General features: G+C 37.5%; 1 protein-coding gene and 1 long non-coding RNA gene across 2 annotated transcripts in view; both read left to right on the top strand.

The window, feature by feature from the left end:
* Window positions 1-21,466, top strand: part of asic4a (acid sensing ion channel subunit family member 4a) — a 189,232-nt gene that overhangs the window by 61,089 nt on the left and 106,677 nt on the right.
* LOC147835252 (uncharacterized) lies at window positions 1,345-13,143 on the top strand. Its single transcript, XR_015499221.1, has 5 exons — window positions 1,345-2,734; window positions 9,296-11,007; window positions 11,193-11,373; window positions 11,834-12,075; window positions 12,122-13,143. It is a non-coding gene; the product is annotated as an uncharacterized LOC147835252 (long non-coding RNA).

Below are 21,466 nucleotides of genomic sequence, written 5' to 3' on the forward strand. Positions count from 1 at the left end.
GTATTTAAGCGGTGAAAGTGCATGTTGCATATTCTTTCTTTGCCCCATGCATTTTAATGCAACATTTTTGCTGGATGTTTTTGTCAGCGTATGACCCTAATTATGCAAATATTTTGTTAATCCCTCAAAATCCCTGGGATTGTTGTGCTGGATGGGGGTCATAGAGAGGCTAATCATTGGATAAGTGGTTGAGGTAGTTATCATTGCACGCTGATCTAGTTTTGGTGAGCTGTTGTCTTGACCGCGGCGCCCTGTAATTACAGCTCGTCCTCTGTTTGTTAAATGATCTCTTTGTGTTTGCATAGGTCAACCGCATTCTAGTTGTCCACCTCTTAAGCCATAACAGAATTTAACATAACTGCAAACACAATAGCTTGAATTGCAGCTAAAATAGCTGAGCAGACCAAAACCAATTACTTTTGTATTGATATTTTTTAAAATCTTGTCTTAACTCTCAGGGGCTGCTTTCACATTTTGAGCTTTGAATTGACTCACAGGCCATAAACAAGACTTGGAATCCATTTCTCATTGATGAGATAAGATTTTGGGAAATTACTCCCATAGCCATGGAGCAGTTGTTATTTTAGAAATCTCATATACAGTGGGACAATATATGCACATTTAATATGACATAACAAGTTGATATTTGGATTTCACATATTATTATTATTAACAAATAATGTGCACGTGTTCAAATATATTAACAAAATTTTCATCTACACACACACACACACACACACACACACACACACACACACACACACACACACAGTTGAATTTGTTTTTCAAATGATGTTTGAGCAAGGAATTTCTCACAGTTTTTCCTATATTTCTTTTTTTCTTCTAGAGAAAGTCCTATTTGTTTTACTTTGGCTAGAATAAAAGGATATTTAATATTTTAAGCCATTGCTAGGTCAATTAATAATATTAGCCCTCTATTCTTTAGCTACAGAACAAACCATTGAATTACAATGACTTGCCTATTTGCCCTAACTTGCCTAGATAACCTAATTAAGCCTTTAAATTGCACTTTAAAATGCATACTAGTATCTTGAATAATATCTAGTAAAATATTATGTACTGTCATCGTGACGAAGAGAAAAGAATATAGACAGTTGAGATCAGAATTATTAGCTCCCTCTAATTTTTTTTTTTTACTTTTTTTTTTTAATATTCCCCGAATGATGTTTAACAGAGCAAGGAAATTGTCACAGTGTGTCCGATAATAAATAAATATATATATATATATATATATATATATATATATATATATATATATATATATATATATATATATATATATATATATATATATATATATATATATATACTTTTTTTTCTTAAGAAAGTCTTATTTGTTTTATTACAGCTCTAATAAAAGCAGTTTTACATTTTTTAAACACTATTTTAAGGACAAAATTATTAACCCCTTTAAGCTATTTTTTACGATAGTCTACAGAAGAAACCATCGTTTTAAAATAACGTGCCTAATTACCCTAACCTGCTTAGTTAACCTAATTAACCTAGTTAAGCCTTTAAATGTCACTTTAAGCTGTATAGAAGTGTCTTGAAAAAACATCTAGTAAAATATTATTTTCTGTCATCATGGCAGAGATCAAATAAATCAGTTATTAGAAAATAGTTATTAAAAATATTATGTTTAGAAATGTGTTGAAAAAATCAATTCTCTGTTAAACAGAAATTGGGAAAAAAATAAATGGGGGGGATAATTCAGGGGGGCTAATAATTCTGGCTTCAATTGTATATGAAAATATACATGTTTGCAATTCTTTTAAAAATGTACAGTATTTTGCGTATACATTTTATAAGTGCAAAATCTGAAATATGAACTTGTATGTCATATTTGTTGCATGTATTTCCACGTATCAGATTTCTCTGTGGCTTCTTGAGTTTTAAATTTTAGGTGTAATTCAGTTAGATATGATGATGGCATATCGAGCCCATTTTCATGGTTTACAAGATATGATTTTGCTGCTGTTTGCTACTGATCAGTCTAGAATTAGAACACTGGGTGCCTCTGTAACTGCTATGTACCAACTGAATTTTGGTGCCACTTAAACGCCCGAGCTGTTGATTGAAATCAAGGGCACAGTAAGTAAAGGACTACAAATGTGCTTATTTTATGAGGATAACAATAGGGTGTATTTAATCAGTAACCTATAAGTATTATACCTGTAATGTGTAATTATTTTTCCTAACTGTGCATGACATGCATCATACTGTGTGGCAGCTTGCATGTGTACTTTGAAATGCTTTTGCACTTCTTTTTTTCAGATATCCAGAAGAAACTAAACCAATATGTTGTTTGTTACAGAGCTGGAAAAGAATAATCTTTAGGCTTGCAGGTCAGGGCACGTATTAAGGTGTTTTACTGTCGTTGTTGTTTTGCCAGGTATGTAGTATACCAAGAAATACTGAACACATTAATGCATAACACTTTATTTTGATGGTTCATTTGAGCATTAGTAGATTGTCTACTTTTGTTTAGACTGCTTCTTCAACAGACATTTAACTGACTATAAGAAACTTTGCAAGTACATGTCAACTTACACTAACCCCTTACTCCAACCTGACAATCTACTCATAATCTAATGATGAATTACTTAACATGTTCATATAATGTAACTTCAATTCAACAAATGGACCAGAAGAATAAAGTGTGACCCGTTACTGTAATTAGTCAATTATTGTAGTTTAGTGGTTTTGCATTTAAGTGAAGTTTATTCATAAACTAATTTCGAGAGGATCACGTGCTTATGATTTATCACGTCCAGTCTCGCATTTGCTAATCACTAATCTTCCAATCATATGAGCCCTAAGGCACCATAAATAGTCTAAGTTTCCAGTTCACTTTATCTTCGTTTGGAAGAAGCAGCTTCACCGTAGCTAGCTCCGTTGAAGAACCAACTCTAAACCAGCATGGACAACTAAAGCAGCAACAAGCTACAATCTTCAGGATCTTCATTTGGAAGAACGCTCTGCTCTGCTCATCAACTACAAAAGCTACAAGTGCTACAAGCTACAAAAGCTTCAAGCTACAATCTACAATATACAATCTAAAAGCTTCAATCTACAAGCTACAATATACAAGCTACAGCAACAACAACAACAACTACTATTGCTACCATTTCAAACAACTACAACTCCAACAATTTCATCAACAGCTTAAACAACAACACCAAAACCTCCCACTTCAAAGAGCCTCCACAACGCATCTGCTGTGTCTTCAACCTTATTTCCCAGCAAGATATAAGCCAAACTCCAAAGCTATTGCAATAAAACGGAACCCTCACCTTCTCCTAGCAGTACACATGCTATCCATCGTTTAACAGATTGTTTGCTGGAATGTGTTCAGCAGAGCAGCAGCTCCAGCCACAAACAATGTTGAATTTGATCAACAAAATGGCCGCCAGGCTTTTTGCACCTTTTGCATGGCCTGACTGAAACTCCTTAAGCCAATAGCTGTAAAGATAAGCGTCTCCATCCAATGAGCTAAAAGACTGGAGATGGTCCCGCCCTCTCTCTTGACTCTGTTGCAAAGACCTTATGAATGAATAGGCCAGACACGCTTGTAAATTTAGTTAAAAAAAAAAAAAAAAAAAAAAAAAAAAAAAAAAAAAATTCCATTTGACATTTAACTTCTGAAAAGATTATTACCCAACCAGTAAATATTAACAAGCTATTGAAAAACATTATGCCATCAAGCACAGAAGTCCAATTGTAATACGCCAGCGACTCATGTGTTGATTTACAAGCGTCATATAAGATTATATAGCAAGTCAGTCGGATGTGAAAACGGCAAAGAAACAAACTTCCCACTTGACTGTTGTAAATACAAATTTAAACTTCACTATCACTTCACATGCTCAGTCTTCAAGGGGTACCAGTTTTCCAGGACCACCAGACTAGCCATATCCCATGTCCTCAGCTCTCCATTCATCTGTCATCCCGTTAGGAGACGAACACCCACCCCTACCATCCTTGCACATCGTATCAATGAAGTCATCGGACCATGCATTATCAAAAGCGCTTCCATTTACAGCCGCCCATGCCCTTATTAAGATGCCTCGCATGGATATAAACTAAAACAATTTTCATGTCTGCCATACTTGTATTATTTTGCAAAGATTTAATTTCTGATTCTCTTTGTTTTTTCTATTTTAGAGATCATGACTGCTGGCTCCAGAAGCTGACCCTCATCCAACCTATTACACTCCACATCCTCTTCACAAAGGATACATTCCATTTTTCACTTTATCCAATCTGTCCTAACCTGCAGTCTGCAACCTCCGAACCTGAAACCGTCGATTATCTTATTAAAAAGAAATCGACAACAACTTCATGATTGGAACTCCAAGGCTCCTCCTTTTAATATCTCGCGCATTAGCCCCATTGGTGTCGCTACTCAAAAATGTTCTGGCAAAAACGCCTTGTAGTCGACCTTTCGTCCCAACACAATTGCTCCTTTCCTAGCATTAACAGCACTATTCCATTGGACGAATATTTACTTAACTACTACGACATTGATCAAGAGATCTCTCTCATAAAGATAGCCAGTCGTAACACCTGGCTAGCCAAAGAAGACATTACCCCTACCTTTAAAATCATGCCAATCCACCCAGACTTCTGGCACCTTTTGGCATTTATTGGCGAAATCAATTCTATTTTTCGGATGCAAAAGCAGCCCAAAAAATATTTGACATAATGTCAGAAGCTTTATGCTGGATTCTGTCTAATATTTACGAAATACCATACCTCATTCACCTTCTAGACGATTTTCTTATTTCCCCCCCGTCATCTCCTCCAGCCAAACACCTAACGATCACCCAGCAGGTTTTCGCTGATCTCGGAAGGACCCAGTACTTCAATCGAATTTCTGGGTATTAATCTAGACTCGCATAAATTCCAAGCATCCCTTCCTAAAGAGAAAATCAATCGAATAATTTCTCTATCCCAAATTTTCCTTGAAAAACAGATGTGCACACAACGAGAACTCCTACCAATTCTCGGCCATCTAAATTTCGCTATGCGCATTATTCCTTTCATTTCCCACCTCCATCAATTATCCACCACAGTTCATGGTTTAGAAGAAACAATTTTTCTCTCCAAACCCAGTCGCGATGAACTTTGCTTATGGATCTCTTTCCTTAAGCAATGGAACGGCTGTTCCTTTTTCTACAGCGACTTGATTGCATCCCCTATTGACATCAACACATACACAGACGCTGCCCCTCCAATAGGTTACAGTGGCTAATATAAAGGACACTGGTTTGTCTCAACACGGCCAACCCAATTGTAATTCCATTCCAAAGACCAATGTTTTTCAGCCCTCTTCAAATTCTACCCTATCATCGCAGCAGCCATCCTGTGGGGGGACGAATGGTCTACATCTAGCATTCTCTTTCACTGCGATAACGAAGCTACAGTGCATTGCATTAACAAAGGACGCTCCCACTCCCAATCGCTTATGCCATTTTTAAGACACCTTATCTGGATATCTGCTAAAAAAAAAAAAAAAAACAATTTATCATGATTGCTGAACATGTACCTGGTTGCAAAAACCAAATCGCTGACTCTCTCTCTCTCTCATTTCTCTTTGCAGATATTCTGGCAACTAGCCCCGGAAGCAGACCCTCACCCAACGCCGGTCCCTCCTTATTCAGTAACGATATTTCCATAAACCACCCACTTCATAATCTTCATCAAACTTCTCTATCTCTTATCCTACAAGCAATAGCTCCCAGAACCCTCAATGCCTACCTCACAGCATGGAATTCGTTCAAACAATTCCATACCATGCTAGACAACCCATTACACTCAAAATCCTTACCTCATGCATCTACACCCTCTGTAAAGGTTACATTTCCTCCCATACAGCCCGCACCTTAGATGCTATGTTCAATCTAGCATTTTTTGGGGGGTTTCTTAAATGTTCTGAATTAACAGTTACATCCAAATTTAACCCTCTACTCCACCCCACCATCTCAGATCTAGCTTTGCAAGACAGGGAAACTATCTCTTTCCTTATCAAACAAAGCAAAACAGATTAATTCCAGAGAGGACACTCTATCCTCATTTTCAATATTCCTTCACCTACACGCCCATTCCAAACCCTCTTAGCCTAGAAAATCTCAAGAGGCTAACCCACTGGCCCCGCTTTTTACTGATGACGCTAACCGTCCAGTATCTCGATTCTGGTTTCAAAAACACCTTAAAGAAATCTTTCGCCTATCAGGTTTTTTCCCAGAGCCCTTTTCCAGCCACTCATTCAGGATTGGCGCAGCCACTACAACGGGCTCTCACACCATCAGATCCAGACCCTTGGTCGCTGGTCTTCTGAAGTTTTCAAATCTTATATACGTCTCAGTAAATACCACCTCAAGAAAGCCCAACAGGCTTTAACCAACCCCCAAGCACCTCCTCACACGGCTCCAACTCAAAAAGGTGTCTAACAGAGCCTCGACTCTCGCAAGAGTCATCCAAACCAAACCCCGCAGAAGCCCAATTGTCCACCCATGGCACCCTTTCATGTTTGCCAAGGACTCCCTCAAGGGCCATTGCAGTTAGCATCTTCTGCAATCACCAATAGCTATTTACAGATGCAGACGTTTGTATCCACATGTTCTTTGCGCATTTACTGCGTTTGTACATATGTATTATATTTGTGCTTGTTCCCTTCTTCCAACTTTTCCAAATCTTTTATCCTTATAACCCTACTTTTCAGCCTCTCGTTCCTTTCTTCTCTACACTCCACTCCCAACTAATCTATTTTACACTCTACCTCTAATGATCTTGTTTCTACTGTCTAGACTCTTCAGACACCCGAAGGGGCCCCCTTGAGCTCCAACTCTCGCAGGATTCGGCCATAGCGGCCACAGTCCTTTCTTCTTCACGATGTTACCTATTCTTTTTCCGCCTAGACTCTTTCTCCAAGCTCCAAACCCCGCAGGGGTCCGCTCAAGCTAAAACTTCTTCACTCTACTTCAACTACCTCTCTTCTCCTTATGACTCACCCTCTAGCTCTGACCCCCACAGGGGTCGCTCCGAGCCCCAATCTCTCGCAAGAGTTATCCAAATCCTCTTTCCCACTCACTGATATCTATCTCCTCCTATCCGCAATCTACCCTCAAGCTCTGACCTCCACAAAGGTCGCTCAGAGCTCCAACTCTCACAAGAGTTACTCTCTTCCACTCACTGCTACCTATCTCCCCCTATCTACACTCTACCCCCAAGCTCTGACCTCCACAGAGGTCGCTTCAAGCTCCAACTCTCACAAGAGTTACTCTCTTCCACTCATTGCTCCTCCCAGCTACACTCTACCCTCAAGCTCAAACCTCCGCAGAGGTCACTCCTATCTACACCCTACCCTCAAGCTCAAACCTCCGCAGAGGTCACTCCTATCTACACCCTACCTTCAAGCTCAAACCTCCGCAGAGGTCGCTCCTAGCTACACTCTACCCTCAAGCTCAAACCTCCGCAGAGGTCACTCCTATCTACACTCTACCCTCAAGCTCAAACCTCCGCAGAGGTCACTCCTATCTACACCCTACCCTCAAGCTCAAACCTCCGCAGAGGTCACTCCTATCTACACCCTACCTTCAAGCTCAAACCTCCGCAGAGGTCGCTCCTATCTACACCCTACCCTCAAGCTCAAACCTCCGCAGAGGTCACTCCTATCTACACCCTACCTTCAAGCTCAAACCTCCGCAGAGGTCGCTCCTATCTACTCTCTACCCTCAAGCTCTAACCTCCGCAGAGGTCACTCCTATCTACACCCTATCCTCAAGCTCAAACCTCCGCAGAGGTCACTCCTATCTACACCCTACTTTCAAGCTCAAACCTCCGCAGAGGTCGCTCCTATCTACTCCCTACCCTCAAGCTCTAACCTCCGCAGAGGTCACTCCTATCTACACCCTATCCTCAAGCTCAAACCTCCGCAGAGGTCACTCCTATCTACACCCTACCTTCAAGCTCAAACCTCCGCAGAGGTCGCTCCTATCTACACCCTACCTTCAAGCTCAAACCTCCGCAGAGGTCGCTCCTATCTACTCCCTACCCTCAAGCTCTAACCTCCGCAGAGGTCACTCCTATCTACACCCTACCCTCAAGCTCTAACCTCCGCAGAGGCTGCTCTAAACTCAAACTCTCACAAAGCTCCATCTTTCGTAAGAGCTACTCTCCTCCACTCTCTGCTCCATACCTTCACTCTACTCTGGCCCCCGCAGGGGTCACTTAGAGCTCCAACTCCCACAAGATTCACTCAAAGTTCTCTTTCACTGCTTCAAACCACCTATTCTCCCCTTCTTCTTAACCCCGAAAACCATGACCCCCACAGGGGTTCCTTCAAACTCTAACTCCAGCAAGAGTTATTAGAATCCTCTTTTCACCCTTATTAATCCTATCTAATTAATGCCCATGCATTTAACCTCTTTTCTTCTATTATATCCAGCAGCCGGATATAGCTCTAAATTTCCTGCCTTTTGGGGGGTTTTTTCTTCGAATACGCGGCTGCTGTCCCGAGCGATTAATTCTGCATTTTGGGGAGTTCTGAGATCCACCGAGCTCAGGCTCCCTTCTTGCTCTGCCAACGGGAGGAAGCCCCGGGCTCGAGGAGCCCTTGAGCTCGGGGCTCTCTCCCGGGACAGCATGCCAAATAAGCTTTGTAAATCATCAGCTAAGTGTGAACTCTTGAAGTGAAGTTTATTCATAAACTAATTTCGAGAGGATCACGTGCTTATGATTTATCACGTCCAGTCTCGCATTTGCTAATCACTAATCTTCCAATCATATGAGCCCTAAGGCACCATAAATAGTCTAAGTTTCCAGTTCACTTTATCTTCGTTTGGAAGAAACCCCCCTCCTCCCCTATTCTCCTCCTTTACCTGTAATTGGGCGGCACGGCGGTCCAGTGGTTAGCACTGTGAACCACACAGCAAGAATACTGCCGGTCCTAGTTCAATAGGACCGGTGAGTGTTTCTGTGGGGAGTTTGTATGTCCTTCCCGTGTCCGCGTGGGTTTTCCCCGGGCTCTCCGGTTTCCTCCCACCATCCAAAGACATTCAACATACTTAACAATCAAGCTGGTCTAATTCCTTACGTTCCCTTAGCTACAGCGGCAGGGGAGTTCTGAGATCCACCGAGCTCAGGCTCCCTTCTTGCTCTGCCAACGGGAGGAAGCCCCGGGCTCGAGGAGCCCTTGAGCTCGGGGCTCTCTCCCGGGACAGCATGCCAAATAAGCTTTGTAAATCATCAGCTAAGTGTGAACTCTTGAAAGGGAATTTATGTAAATTTAGACGCATTTTTATTTATATTTTAAACTTTTAAAATGATGTTTGTTTTCATTTAAAGTGAAGTAATATATTTACATTTTTCAAATATTGAATTGGTCTTGAGATCATAAAAAAAAAGTTGAAAAAAAAATCTCAATCCCAGTTGAGTCATAAATAAACGTGCACATTAAACTGAAAAAAAAAAAAAAAAAAAAAAAAAAAAACATCAATCCAGGGTCTCTCTTGATTTAACACACAAATTTGCATAAAATTTTAGTGTTAATGGATCATCTATGTCCAAGATTGAAACTGAGTCTAAAGCCGTTATGTCACTTGTGTTGGTCTAAACGTGGGTCCAAACGTTTGGATATAACTTCATTTTAGGACCACATTTCATTGTTATTATTTATTGTTTAGCTAGAAATTAGAACTGAATTTAGAAATAGTTTTGAAACAAATCTTTGCACTTAACAAACAACATTAAATTTGTAGTCTTCCTTTGCTTTTGTAATCTTACTTTCCTTATCCATGAAAGTAAAGGAGTAAAGTAAAGAGTAAAAGTAAAGAGAAAATAAAGGAGGAGGCTCGTTCTTTATCCTCGCGCTGCAGATGGTCTACTTAACTGTTTTCTCACTAGTGAAGCATTCAGTTTTTCCACTTACAAAGTCCACCATGTAAATAGCCAATGTGCCATGGCAATGCAACTAAATCTTAAAGGCAATGGGAGCTGAGACTCTGATCAGTTTAATGCACGTTATATTTAAAACACATCTATAACTCATTAAGAGAATAGGCACAACCCTGTTAGAGCTTGCGTTGGGGCACAGAGTGTGTTTTTCCATCCGGAAACACCCTTAATGCTTTTGCTCCATGCGCTTTAGACTTTGAGCCTAGATCGTAAAAATAGAGCCCTGAGAATTGAGGTTAAAACATTCTATAGGTGAAAGCATGGCTCTTGCTTATTCATAAAATGCAAGTCAGTGTCTACTGACATTTTGAAATCAAAACAACAAATTCAACCAGCACAAAACTAATACCAATGAGGTTTAAAGAGAAGTAAAAGAATCTGTCTATGCAAGAAATATGAGCATTACTTCATGATTACCTTAAGTTCTCATCCATGGCAAACAATTCTGAGCTCTTCTATGAATCCCAATGTTTCATCAGCAGCATGCCAATAATGTTTTGTCTGTATATGTTTTTTTATTTTTTTTTTATTTTAATATTTTTGTCTCTCAAAGGAGTGTTAATCCACATCTTAGATAGCTTGACGTTGTATAAATTCACAACAGATTTTCATTTTGTGCAAACTATCCCTCTAATACAGCCATTCAACCTTTCCGCCCTTGGGATATCCTGTCTTATAAACACACCCTGTGCATTAAAACAGGGATCATGTTAATGTAACCCACTCATGATGCTGTCGGTTGCAGGTCTCGTGGCCCGGCTGGTTTATCAGCTGTAATTCGCAGCAGGCAGCAGCGTGTGACTGGGCATAAGCAAGGTGGCAACATCATCTGTAGCACAGAACACAGGCCTCCTGGGCGCACTTGATATTGTCATGAGCATAATGAGGTAATTTAAGAAAAGCCGGCCTGTGAGACAGATAAAGAGCACATCACAAACATGCCTGACCTTTACTGGTACGGTAGAGCAGATCACTATACTTCAAACCTGGAGCAGCTGCATGTGCCTCAGCCACGTGATGGCCATTTTAGTGCTTGTTTTCTGAGTAGATGTGCTCTCCTGCGTGGCTTATATTGGACGATATGGATTCTGGTCAAGGTTAGTCCTTATAGGAGGCTGTTGCTAGTTTAAAAGCAGCTGATGGTGTATGTTGTTGTGGCAAGCGTGCATCTTGTTTGATACAGTAAGGATGATGCTGAGGGTGATCTTTGCCAGTTGTTTGTTTGTTTATTTGTCTATCCATCCATTCGTCCATTTTATTTTTATTTTTTAAAATTTAGTATTTATTACTACTATTTTAGGGCAGCACGGTGGCGCAGTGAGTAGCACAATCGCCTCACAGCAAGAAGGTCGCTGGTTCGAGCCCCGGCTGGGTCAGTTGGTGTTTCTGTGTTGAGTATGCATTTTCTCCCCGTGTTTGGGTGGGTTTCCTCCGGGTGCTCTGGTTTCCCCCAGTCCAAAGACATGTGCTATAGGTGAATTGGGTGAGCCAAATTGTCCATAGTGTATGTGTGTGAATGAGAGTGTATGGATGTTTCCCAGTGATGGGTTGCAGTTGGAAGGGCATCTGCTGTGTTAAACATATACTGGATAAGTTGGCGTTTCATTCCACTATGGCGACCCCAGATTAATAAAGGGAGTAAGCCGAAAAGAAAATGAATGAATGAATATTACTATTTTTTTTGTTTAATTTATATACATATTTTAATTTTTTATTATTTTTTTTTAATTTAGACTTAATTTAAATTGTATCAACACTTTTTATTTTTATTATTTTTTTTTATTTATTTTAATTGACTTAATTTGACTTTAGCTATAGTAAAGTTTTTGATCATTGACTCACACGGTCCATTCAGAGTGAATCTGCAATGAATAATTCACTGATTCAGATAGTCTGTTCAGAGTGAATCTGCAGGTAATGATTATTTAATGAAAATAATCTGTTCAGAGTAAATCTGCAGTTAATGATTCTCTGATTCAAATGGTCTGTTTATAACAAATCTACATTTAATGATTCTCTGATTCAGATGATCCATTCAGATTAAAACTGCAGTTAATGATTCTCTGATTCAGATGATCTGTTCAGATTAAATCTGCAGTTATAATTCTCTGATTCAGATGATCTGTTCAGATTAAATCTGCAGTTAATGATTCTCTGATTCAGATGATCTGTTCAGATTAAATCTGCAGTTAATGATTCTCTGATTCAGATGATCCGTTCAGATTAAATCTGCAGTTAATGATTTCCTGATTCAGATGGTCTGTTCAGAGTGAAGCTGCAGTTAATGATTCACTAATTCAGAAAATCTGTTCAAAGCAAATGTGTTAAAATGTAAGGTCAAATGTTCGTAACTACACTCTAAACAACAGAGTAACAACGATTTTAGAGGAAATCCATAACAAATGTAAAAAAAAAAAATGCTTATTTTTGTTTTTTTCTGAAAGAAAAAATATTATTTTCAAAATATAATTATTTGACACTTTTAAAAAAAAATATCCAGTATGTGTTTTGCTAAAAACATGCATTTGTTTTCCTTGCAAAACTTCACATCACATAAAACATTTGATTTTATTAATCCTATATTTCTTTTGCAGACATTATTGAGAATATTCCATATTCTATTTTAAAACATAATAAAACATTTTATAAATCATGCATTCACTATTTTAAAGCATAGCGGGTTTCCTTGTAAGAACAGTATTTTAAATGTGTACCAATTTCTTATCTTTAGTCATGCCCTTTGCTAAGGTTTGTTGGCCCTTTTAAGTTATAATATTATTGAAGAAATGGTACTTCATAAAGAGTCACACATTGTACAGTGATATTTCATCAAAGGAAATCCCCTTAAAACTTGTCCAAATCCCTGGACCATCACTCACCCTATATAGGACAGCCCGTGATGAGTATCCGGATGAGTCCAGTGTGTGTCAGAACTGCAGCAGATGTATCTTCATGGCCTAATACAGGATATGTGTATAGTGGCAGTACTCAGTGTGACTCTGAGCACGGTAAAAGTGTAAATGACTTTCATGTTGAGCCCCAAGGGAGCTCAAGTGTGCCCGGCCTCCATGTAACAGCATGAACCTAAAACAGCACAGTCGCCCTCTTGATCTTAGCGTGCACACGTGAGCCATGACATCCTCTACAACACACACAGCAAGTGCCTCAAATTAGCCATCTGCTCCCTCTGATGACTAACTGGCCAAAAAGGAATCCGGAGTGCTTAAAGGTGTACAGCATTAAATAGCGAGCTTGGCTTGTGTTCGCAGTGTGGAGTTTTTTTAGCTCTATTTTTATAGAATTTTGAACAATATCTCGTAAAATATTATGTACTGTCATCATGGCAATATTATTAGTATTATTATACTATTATTGTACTATTATACAGCTGAGTTTAGCACTATTTGGAGAGCATTTAATTCTCATGGGGGCGTCTGCAAGTCTTTATAGTATCGCATTGATTAAATACATTCTTTCAGATGAAAACATCAGATTTTATTAATCTGAACTATTTTAATAAAACAATATTTGAGTTTTTTTTATTAATATAGCTACTGTAAATGTGACCATGGACCACAAAGTCTGTCATAAATGTCAATTTATTTCAAACATTTTTTTCATTACATGATATCTGTAAATAAAATTTACATTAATGTATGGTTTGTTATGATTGTATGATAATTAGCTGAGGTACAACTATTGAAAAAAATTGAAATACTGAGAAAATTGCTTTTAAAGTTGTACACAGGTAAAGGGTAATATATATATATATATATATATATATATATATATATATATATATATATATATATATATATAAATATATATATATATATATATATATATATATATATATATATATATATATAATTTTTTTTTGGTCCCACTTTATATTAAGTGTCCTTACCTACTATGTACTTACATTAAAAAAATAAAAATAAATAAATACAATGTACTTACTGTGTTTATAATGTATTTGAGAACACGTGGTGCTTTTGAGTTGGGATAGAAGTTGGGTTATGGACAGGTTTGGTGGCATGGGTAGGTTTAAGGGTGGGTTAAGGTGTAAGGGATGGTCAACAGTGTATTTACAAATGCAATTACAAAAGTTTATTACCAATGTAATTACTTACATGTATTTAATCAAGCTTTAAGTATACAGTAAATACATGTATTTACACAATTAGTACATTGAAAAAAAACTATTAATACCTGTGTAAGTACATATTAATTATGGCCACTTAATATAAAGTGGGTGTTTTGTTTTGTTTTGTTTTGTTTTGTTTTAATGCATGCTTATGACAAATGGCATTAAGTGTCATCTGCTATGCCATTTAAATGCAAAGAGTCATTATCTAAGATGTATTGATGGCAATTTGACATGAAGAAAAACATCAACACCTGTCTTTGTCTTTGTCATGATAACTTAACATTAGCAGGACAAGATCATAAATCTGTCATGAACATGATTGTCATGAGATTATTATAGATTTATAATTGTCTCTCATGCAATAGTTTTGAGTCATACAACCAAAAATATACCCATGCAAATCTTACAGATTTCGTTTTCCATGGTCGCAAATATAAAATAAGAGGTAATAAAACGTTATCGGCTTAAATTGCGTTTCTGTGCTCTCAAAATTTTAAATGCCTTTTTTAAAAACATGGAAATGAAATCAGACAATGCAACCTGATTTTTATATTATTTTTTATGGTAATATATTTAAATTACATATGAGTTTTTTTTTTTTTTTTTTTTTAATGTATACTTCATCCCATACCTGTTGCTTCCATGATAATTTCCCTTTTAACATGTTTTCATGTGTTTCTTCCTTGTCATCGTCTTTTTAATAACTCAGAGTTGCTGAAAATGCTTTTTAGCACATGGGTAATGTAAATGTTCATTTTTAATGCATGAGGTGCCTCTTCTAATGCAAATTACAGAATAAAGCAACCGTACGCTGTTTTGCATCTCAGTGGTCAAAAAGGATTTACAAAACAACTTTTGAATTGATCTTTTTTTTTTTTTTTAGAAAGCAAGAGATATGGATTCAGACAGCAATTAACTCACCACACGACCTTGGTGTTTGTCAGAAAAACAGGTAATTCAGCTGGGGATTGTTATGCTGTGGTGAGAGAGAAATAAAAAATAAATAAATAAAAACACCAACGTTTTGGATTCGAACGGCGATAAAATCACCAACTACAGGTGTACTCTGTAGATGGTGGAAATCCCTCACGTCCCCCTGAGAAACAATTACTGTGCGAAAAGGGCTTTTTAGACATGTTCCTGGTTCACTGTGTGTTAACATTGGAACATCATTCTTCCAAAATTTTTAATGCAAACTGTAGGTTATATCTAAAATCACATGGAAGTAATAACAATAGAAGCACAGTGGCGTAGCGCAAAATGCAGAGGCCCCCCTGCAGGGATCGCTGATGGGCCCCCTGATGAAGGGGGGGTAGGGGGTGGGGGGTACGTCATACGTCATTTTGCGTATCACTGACGTCATCAAGTTCTACCGCTTCTGTTTGTTTAACAGCCTATGATTAATAAAGGGGTATTTATAATTGCACTACACTTTATATAAGCATGTTTATTTAACTAAATTTATTGCTGTTTGAATACAGTATGTCATTATAGATGTGTAGTGAATGTGCAGTTATCTCTCATATGTAATAAACTCAGACAAGTTCACAAACTGTCACTAAAATATCTGTGATTGTGAACAAGAAAAGAATAAACGGTCCAATTAAATTGTTAAAATAAAGTAGAAGTAGATCGGTTTGACTGTACAAGGGAATTACCTTCACACTGCCTGTGCTAAATCATTTGTCGTCAGTACGCAGAGGGGTGATCTGCTCTCGGGCTGCAGGTGGGAGAGGCTGCTGTTGAGTACTGACTGGGCCGCCTGTCAGTGCTGTGAGGCGGGGGAGGGGCCGGAGGCATCACACGCAGCTCGTTGAGAAGAGTAGGGACGGTACAGTATGGACAAATGACAGTCTAAAAAAACTCCAATAACACACAAAAAAGTCGCTAGATTTGTCGCTAGGGGGGTCTGAAAAGTCGCTAAATCTACTGACAAAGTCACTAAGTGGGCAACATTGGCGGCAAGCAATCAGAATGAAGTAGTCCACCGCTTGAGAGGTGTTCAGAGAACACAGACGTGTGAACTTTGGTTCCGACCACAGTTGTTCCCAAGAGTTTATTGAAAATCGCGCGGGGCCCCCCCGCGGTGCGTGCCCTGCGGGCCCGTCCGCTACGCCACTGTAGAAGCACCTAACCTTGATTGTAAGTCTAAATTTGGACTGTAAACATGTCCCTCAAATCTGATCGGTTAATTGAAATGTTCTCTTATAAATGACAAAGACATGGAATCCAGGAACACAATCCGCGTGGCAATATGAGGTACAGCCTTTTTTTATATAGCAAAAAAGCTGAAACTAACCGAAGATTAAGGTAAATCTTTATAGACAAAATGAACTTTCATGCACTTTAAAGCTAATGAGCAGGTTTGCTCCGTGAAAGCATCTAATTTCTACACCTTGTTGTTCATTCATGCAAGTATGCAATTATTAAATTAAACCTTACAAGGTTGATTAAACAGACTAAAATAAATGCATAAGCGTGAACCCTGTCACGAAAATGAAATGAAAGTGAAATTAATTGACCCAAAGTGTGTAAGCTGTTATTAAAGGCCATTTCACTCCTCTTTAGGTACATACTTTCAGGAAACATGGCTTTTTGCCATGGCTGATTTCTCTAACTTTCATCCATAGCATTTGTTTTCATGATCTTTGAAAAAAAAAAGATGAAAAAGGTAAACATGATAAATATTTGTTTGATTAAATACTGTCAGCAGTCTTTTTATTAATATTTTATCATGTCTGGTTACTGTAGACTTTTTTTTATGTCACTTTCTAAATGAAAAGTATTTCAAATGACAAATCTGCAGGACAGAGTATACTGAAATAAACTGAAAATATAAATAAAAGATTTAAAATAAATTAATCCAAATTAAAGCAAATTAATGACTTTAATAATTTTCCTTACATTTTATATAGCACTTTTGGAGGAAATCCACTGATCCACCCCCAATGTGCAGCATCCACCTGGATGACACGATGGCAGCCATACTGCACCAGACCGCACATCATACACCAGCTGATTGGTGGAGAGGACAGAGTGATGAAGCTAATTATGATATGGGGATGGTTAGGAGGCCATGATGGACAGAGGCCAGTGAGCAAATTTGACCAGGATGGTGGGGTTTAAAAGACTTATTTTTAACAACCACAAAGAGTCAGAACCTCAGTTTAACATCTCATGGTACTCACTGAGCAGTACAGAATCCCCATCAATATACTGGGGCGTTAGTACCCGCACAGACCACAGGTTGAGCACCCCCTGCTGGTCTCGCTAACAGCACTTCCGTCAGCAACCAAGCTTTCCCAAGTGGTTTCCAATCCAGGTTCCTCTCGGGCGCAGCCCTACTTGACTTCAGTGGGTGACCATGTAAGAGGTACAGAGAGCTAGCTGCCCACATACATACATACATTTTTACCATGATTTACAGAAGATATCCACTGTCATTCAGTGCTACAATAAAATAGTTTATATTCAAATACAGTATATAGAAATTATAGTGCAACAATATACATAAACACATGGAAAGCAAAATTATTAGGCATAATGTGGAATTTTTATTAATTTTGAAATATTTCCAAATTGTTAATTAATTAAGAGATTATTAAATATAATAGTTATTACATCTAATTCCTAATAGCTATTTTTTTTCTAGATATTATTTTTACCATGATGACAGTCCATAATACTTTACTAGTTGCACGATATCGCCATTCATCTTAAATTGCAATTTAAAGGTTTAACTGGGTTAATTAGGATAACTTGGCAAGTTGAATTAATTTGATAAGTCACTGGACAACGGTGGCTTGTTCTGTCGCCAACTGGAAAAAAAAAATATCTCAAAGGAGCTACTAAAATTGACTATTTTTTTTTTTTTAAATAAGATTTTTTTATTTATTTATTTTTTTAGCAAAAATACATGTTATAGTCATTTACTGTAAAGAGTTTCTTGCAAAATATCACTTAGGAAATAATTAAAACAATAAATAAATAAACAAATCACAAAAATGCTAATACATTTATTTTTAATTGCATGTTACAATGAATAACGAAGGAATAATATTTAACCCCTATTTGTGAAATTCTATATTTGAAAATGGCCTGTTTCCACTGAGTGGTACCATTGGTACCCTCTGTATGACAGAAAGTTTCAGTCGACGTCATTCTCGCTTAAGAAATTGTCAAAGTAATGCTGTACATGTCGTTTATATATCATTTGAGAAGCACTTCTCACAAAACAGATGCTTTATACACATAAATAATTAAATGTTTATAACTAACCTTTCTGTGAACAGGATTTGATTAAAACTGCAGATCAATGATAGGGCAAAATAGCCTACTGTGACATTTGCAATTATACAACAACAACAACAACAACAACATAAATAAATAAATAAATAAATAAATAAATAAATAAATGAATAAAAATGAACACAAACAAACCTTTACAGTCTCCGATATCTTACCAATTGCTGTAAAACTACACACAGCATACATTTAGTCGTTATTTAGGTTCAATAACAACATGAAACAAATAACCCAGTCAGGGCAAACCCCTCATAAATGTATTTAATCTTCACCAGCACATGTAACCTCTTGTTAGAAAGTAATTCATGATAGTCCAAAGGGCGATTATAATAATTAAACATGGCAGTTTGTTCATGGCAGTTTGTTCTGGAACAATCATTTGTTCCTTTTGTTTTTCACGCTTCACTCTTGCATTTGTCCGTTTCTGAAAGGATTGAGTGTTAGAAGCACTTCAAAAATCATGTGCACTTTATTATCATCAGCTCAAGAAGTTATTTTTTTTTCAAACATAGACTTCTGAAAGGGTTCCCAAAAAGTGGTATGGTGGGGTTCACTTTTAGGTACTTTTTGACAGTGGAAAAGTGTTTACATTTTATTTCATGTAAATGATCACAGTAAAAATAAATGAATACATAAATCACTCAATCGAATATGCCAATTGTTATCTAACAGAGAATATGAAATCCAGACTTGACAGAGGTGGAGTAATAGGAGCAGTTTTTTAGATTAAAAAAAGGGCATTTGACACAGTAAATCATGAGGAACTCTTCTCAAAGCTCTCTCTTTTTAACTTTTCGTCAGAGGCTATTATGTGGATGACTTCATATCTAACGAGTAAGAAACAATGTGTGCGCCTTGGTAATAGTCAATCAATACACAGAATTAGTAATTGGAGTTGCTCAGGGATCCATTTTTGCCCTATCCTGTTTAGCCTGTATATAAATGACCTCCCACTAGACTGTCCTACTATTAATATTCATATGTATGCTGATGATTCTATATGAAACAAATCTATATGTGCACGCGAAAAACAAACCACTGGCAGCAAATTATTTAATCAGGATTGATACTGATTTTAAATATTTAGGTCTTAATTTTAGATTCACAATTGACATTCTAAATGCACGTCAAAATTATTAAATTTAATCTGGCCAACGTCAGGCATATTCAATATTACTTGATGCAATATTACTATGCTCCACCTCTATAATATGACTTTGTGACACACAATAATAATAATAATGGTCAAGCAACACAATCTATTACCAGAGGAGACATAACCGTGCAGTTTAGGCGTACAATTTTTGCACGATCAGTCTTCTCAGTTAGAGCCATTAATTTTTGGAACACACTTTCTATGGATTTAAGGGGTGTTACAAATTGTTCAGCATTTAAATGCAAGTTTGTAATCATGTGTAATTCTTTTGTTTAACATTTTAAGACATTCTTATTAAATGTTTAATCCCTTTGTCATATGTTACTTTACTGTTATTGTATGTGTGATGATGTGTTTTTGTTTTATTTTAAGTTGCTTTTTAGGCTCTGGCAGAGGGCAACAGGTGAAAGTTAGCCCTTGTGGCTAACTCTGGCTTATTTAAGTCCCTTAAATAAAAATAAATTTCAAATAAAAAGTTATCTGTAAACTTTGTAAAGTGAACTGTAAGATTTCCTCCCGCTTGGCAGAGATGCTCCAGCAGATGAGTCAGATGAGCCTCTGTATTATAATGCTCATAAGTTACGAGCTGCTCAGATTTATGTTTTATATGGCATGATGTAGACTGCTGTAGATCATCCCACCTGGCTTGAGGCTGCAGATTAGAAATGTCATTTTCAGAAGTCTGACTGTGTTTGTGGATATATGGGCCGTGATTGGGCCAGTGTGCGCAGCCGTTACAGGGAGAGAGAAACGAGTGGACGAGCTGAATATAAAGCATAGCTGTTTTGGCTGCCATTGACATGGTAATAAACCGCCACCCCCACCTCTGTCAGCAGACGGACATCTTTAAAAAACGTTAGCACGACTAGCCGACACTCGCCTTTGTCTCTTTACCCCAGATGATTTTGAAACATTGCATCACATCAGAGGAATATTTGCCCCTCTTTGGTGAGGCGTAACAAATGTCATGATGATGAAGGTGGAGACGATAATACTGCATAATCTCTGCCCTCCTGTTCGCCTGCTATTGAACGAGAGTGATGCCTGATTAATGACGCGCTCCGGAGTAAAGACTCTCACCTGGTTTAGGATTTTTTCTGCTGAAGAAAGAAGGCTGTATGTGATCCTGTTTACAGATGCTGCTCTGACTCTGTAGAGAGTGTTCATTTCATTCATTACAGATATCATAAAATGATGTTAATTCAAAATGAAGAGATGGGGTAATGTGAAAGCAGGGGTGTATGAACAGTGGTGTAAAGTAACAAATTCAAATACTCAAACTACCGCAATTGAGTAGTTTGTCTCAGGAATTGTAATTTACCAAGTAGCTTTAAAAATGTGTACTTTTACTTTGCCTTGTGTACATTTTTATTGCTGTATTACTACTTTCACTCCATTATTTTCCTTCAACCTACAGTCACAACTTTATTTTTTCTTGTCTATGGGAAGTTAAAAAAATACCTGATGTGATTCCTGGCCAATCAAATTGCACATAGAAACTAAATTGCATCATACTGAACCGCCTCAAAAAATGGGTGCAATATGAATGCAGCTAACCATTTGAAAATTTTAAAAGTTTCCAAGAAGACGTCCATAATCGTCACACACAATGACTCAGAGACTGTTTAAAGTGGATGATGGATGTATAATGTCTGAAATGGCCTTAAACAGTCACAAAATGCAGAATGTTATGTTTTCACACAAATACACACACAAATTGCATATACAGTAAATGCATTAGTCTTTTCCAGCTAATACTCACTACTCGCAACTCAGTACCTCTAAAAGGGTTACTTTTTACTCATACTTTGAGTAATATAGATTTTAAATTAAATATAAATTTACAATAGATACTTTTACTCTACTTGCTTTACATT

This window comes from Danio rerio, chromosome 9, assembly GCF_052040795.2.
Source record: "Danio rerio strain M-AB ecotype USA chromosome 9, GRCz13ab, whole genome shotgun sequence".
NCBI classification, from domain to species: domain Eukaryota; kingdom Metazoa; phylum Chordata; class Actinopteri; order Cypriniformes; family Danionidae; genus Danio; species Danio rerio.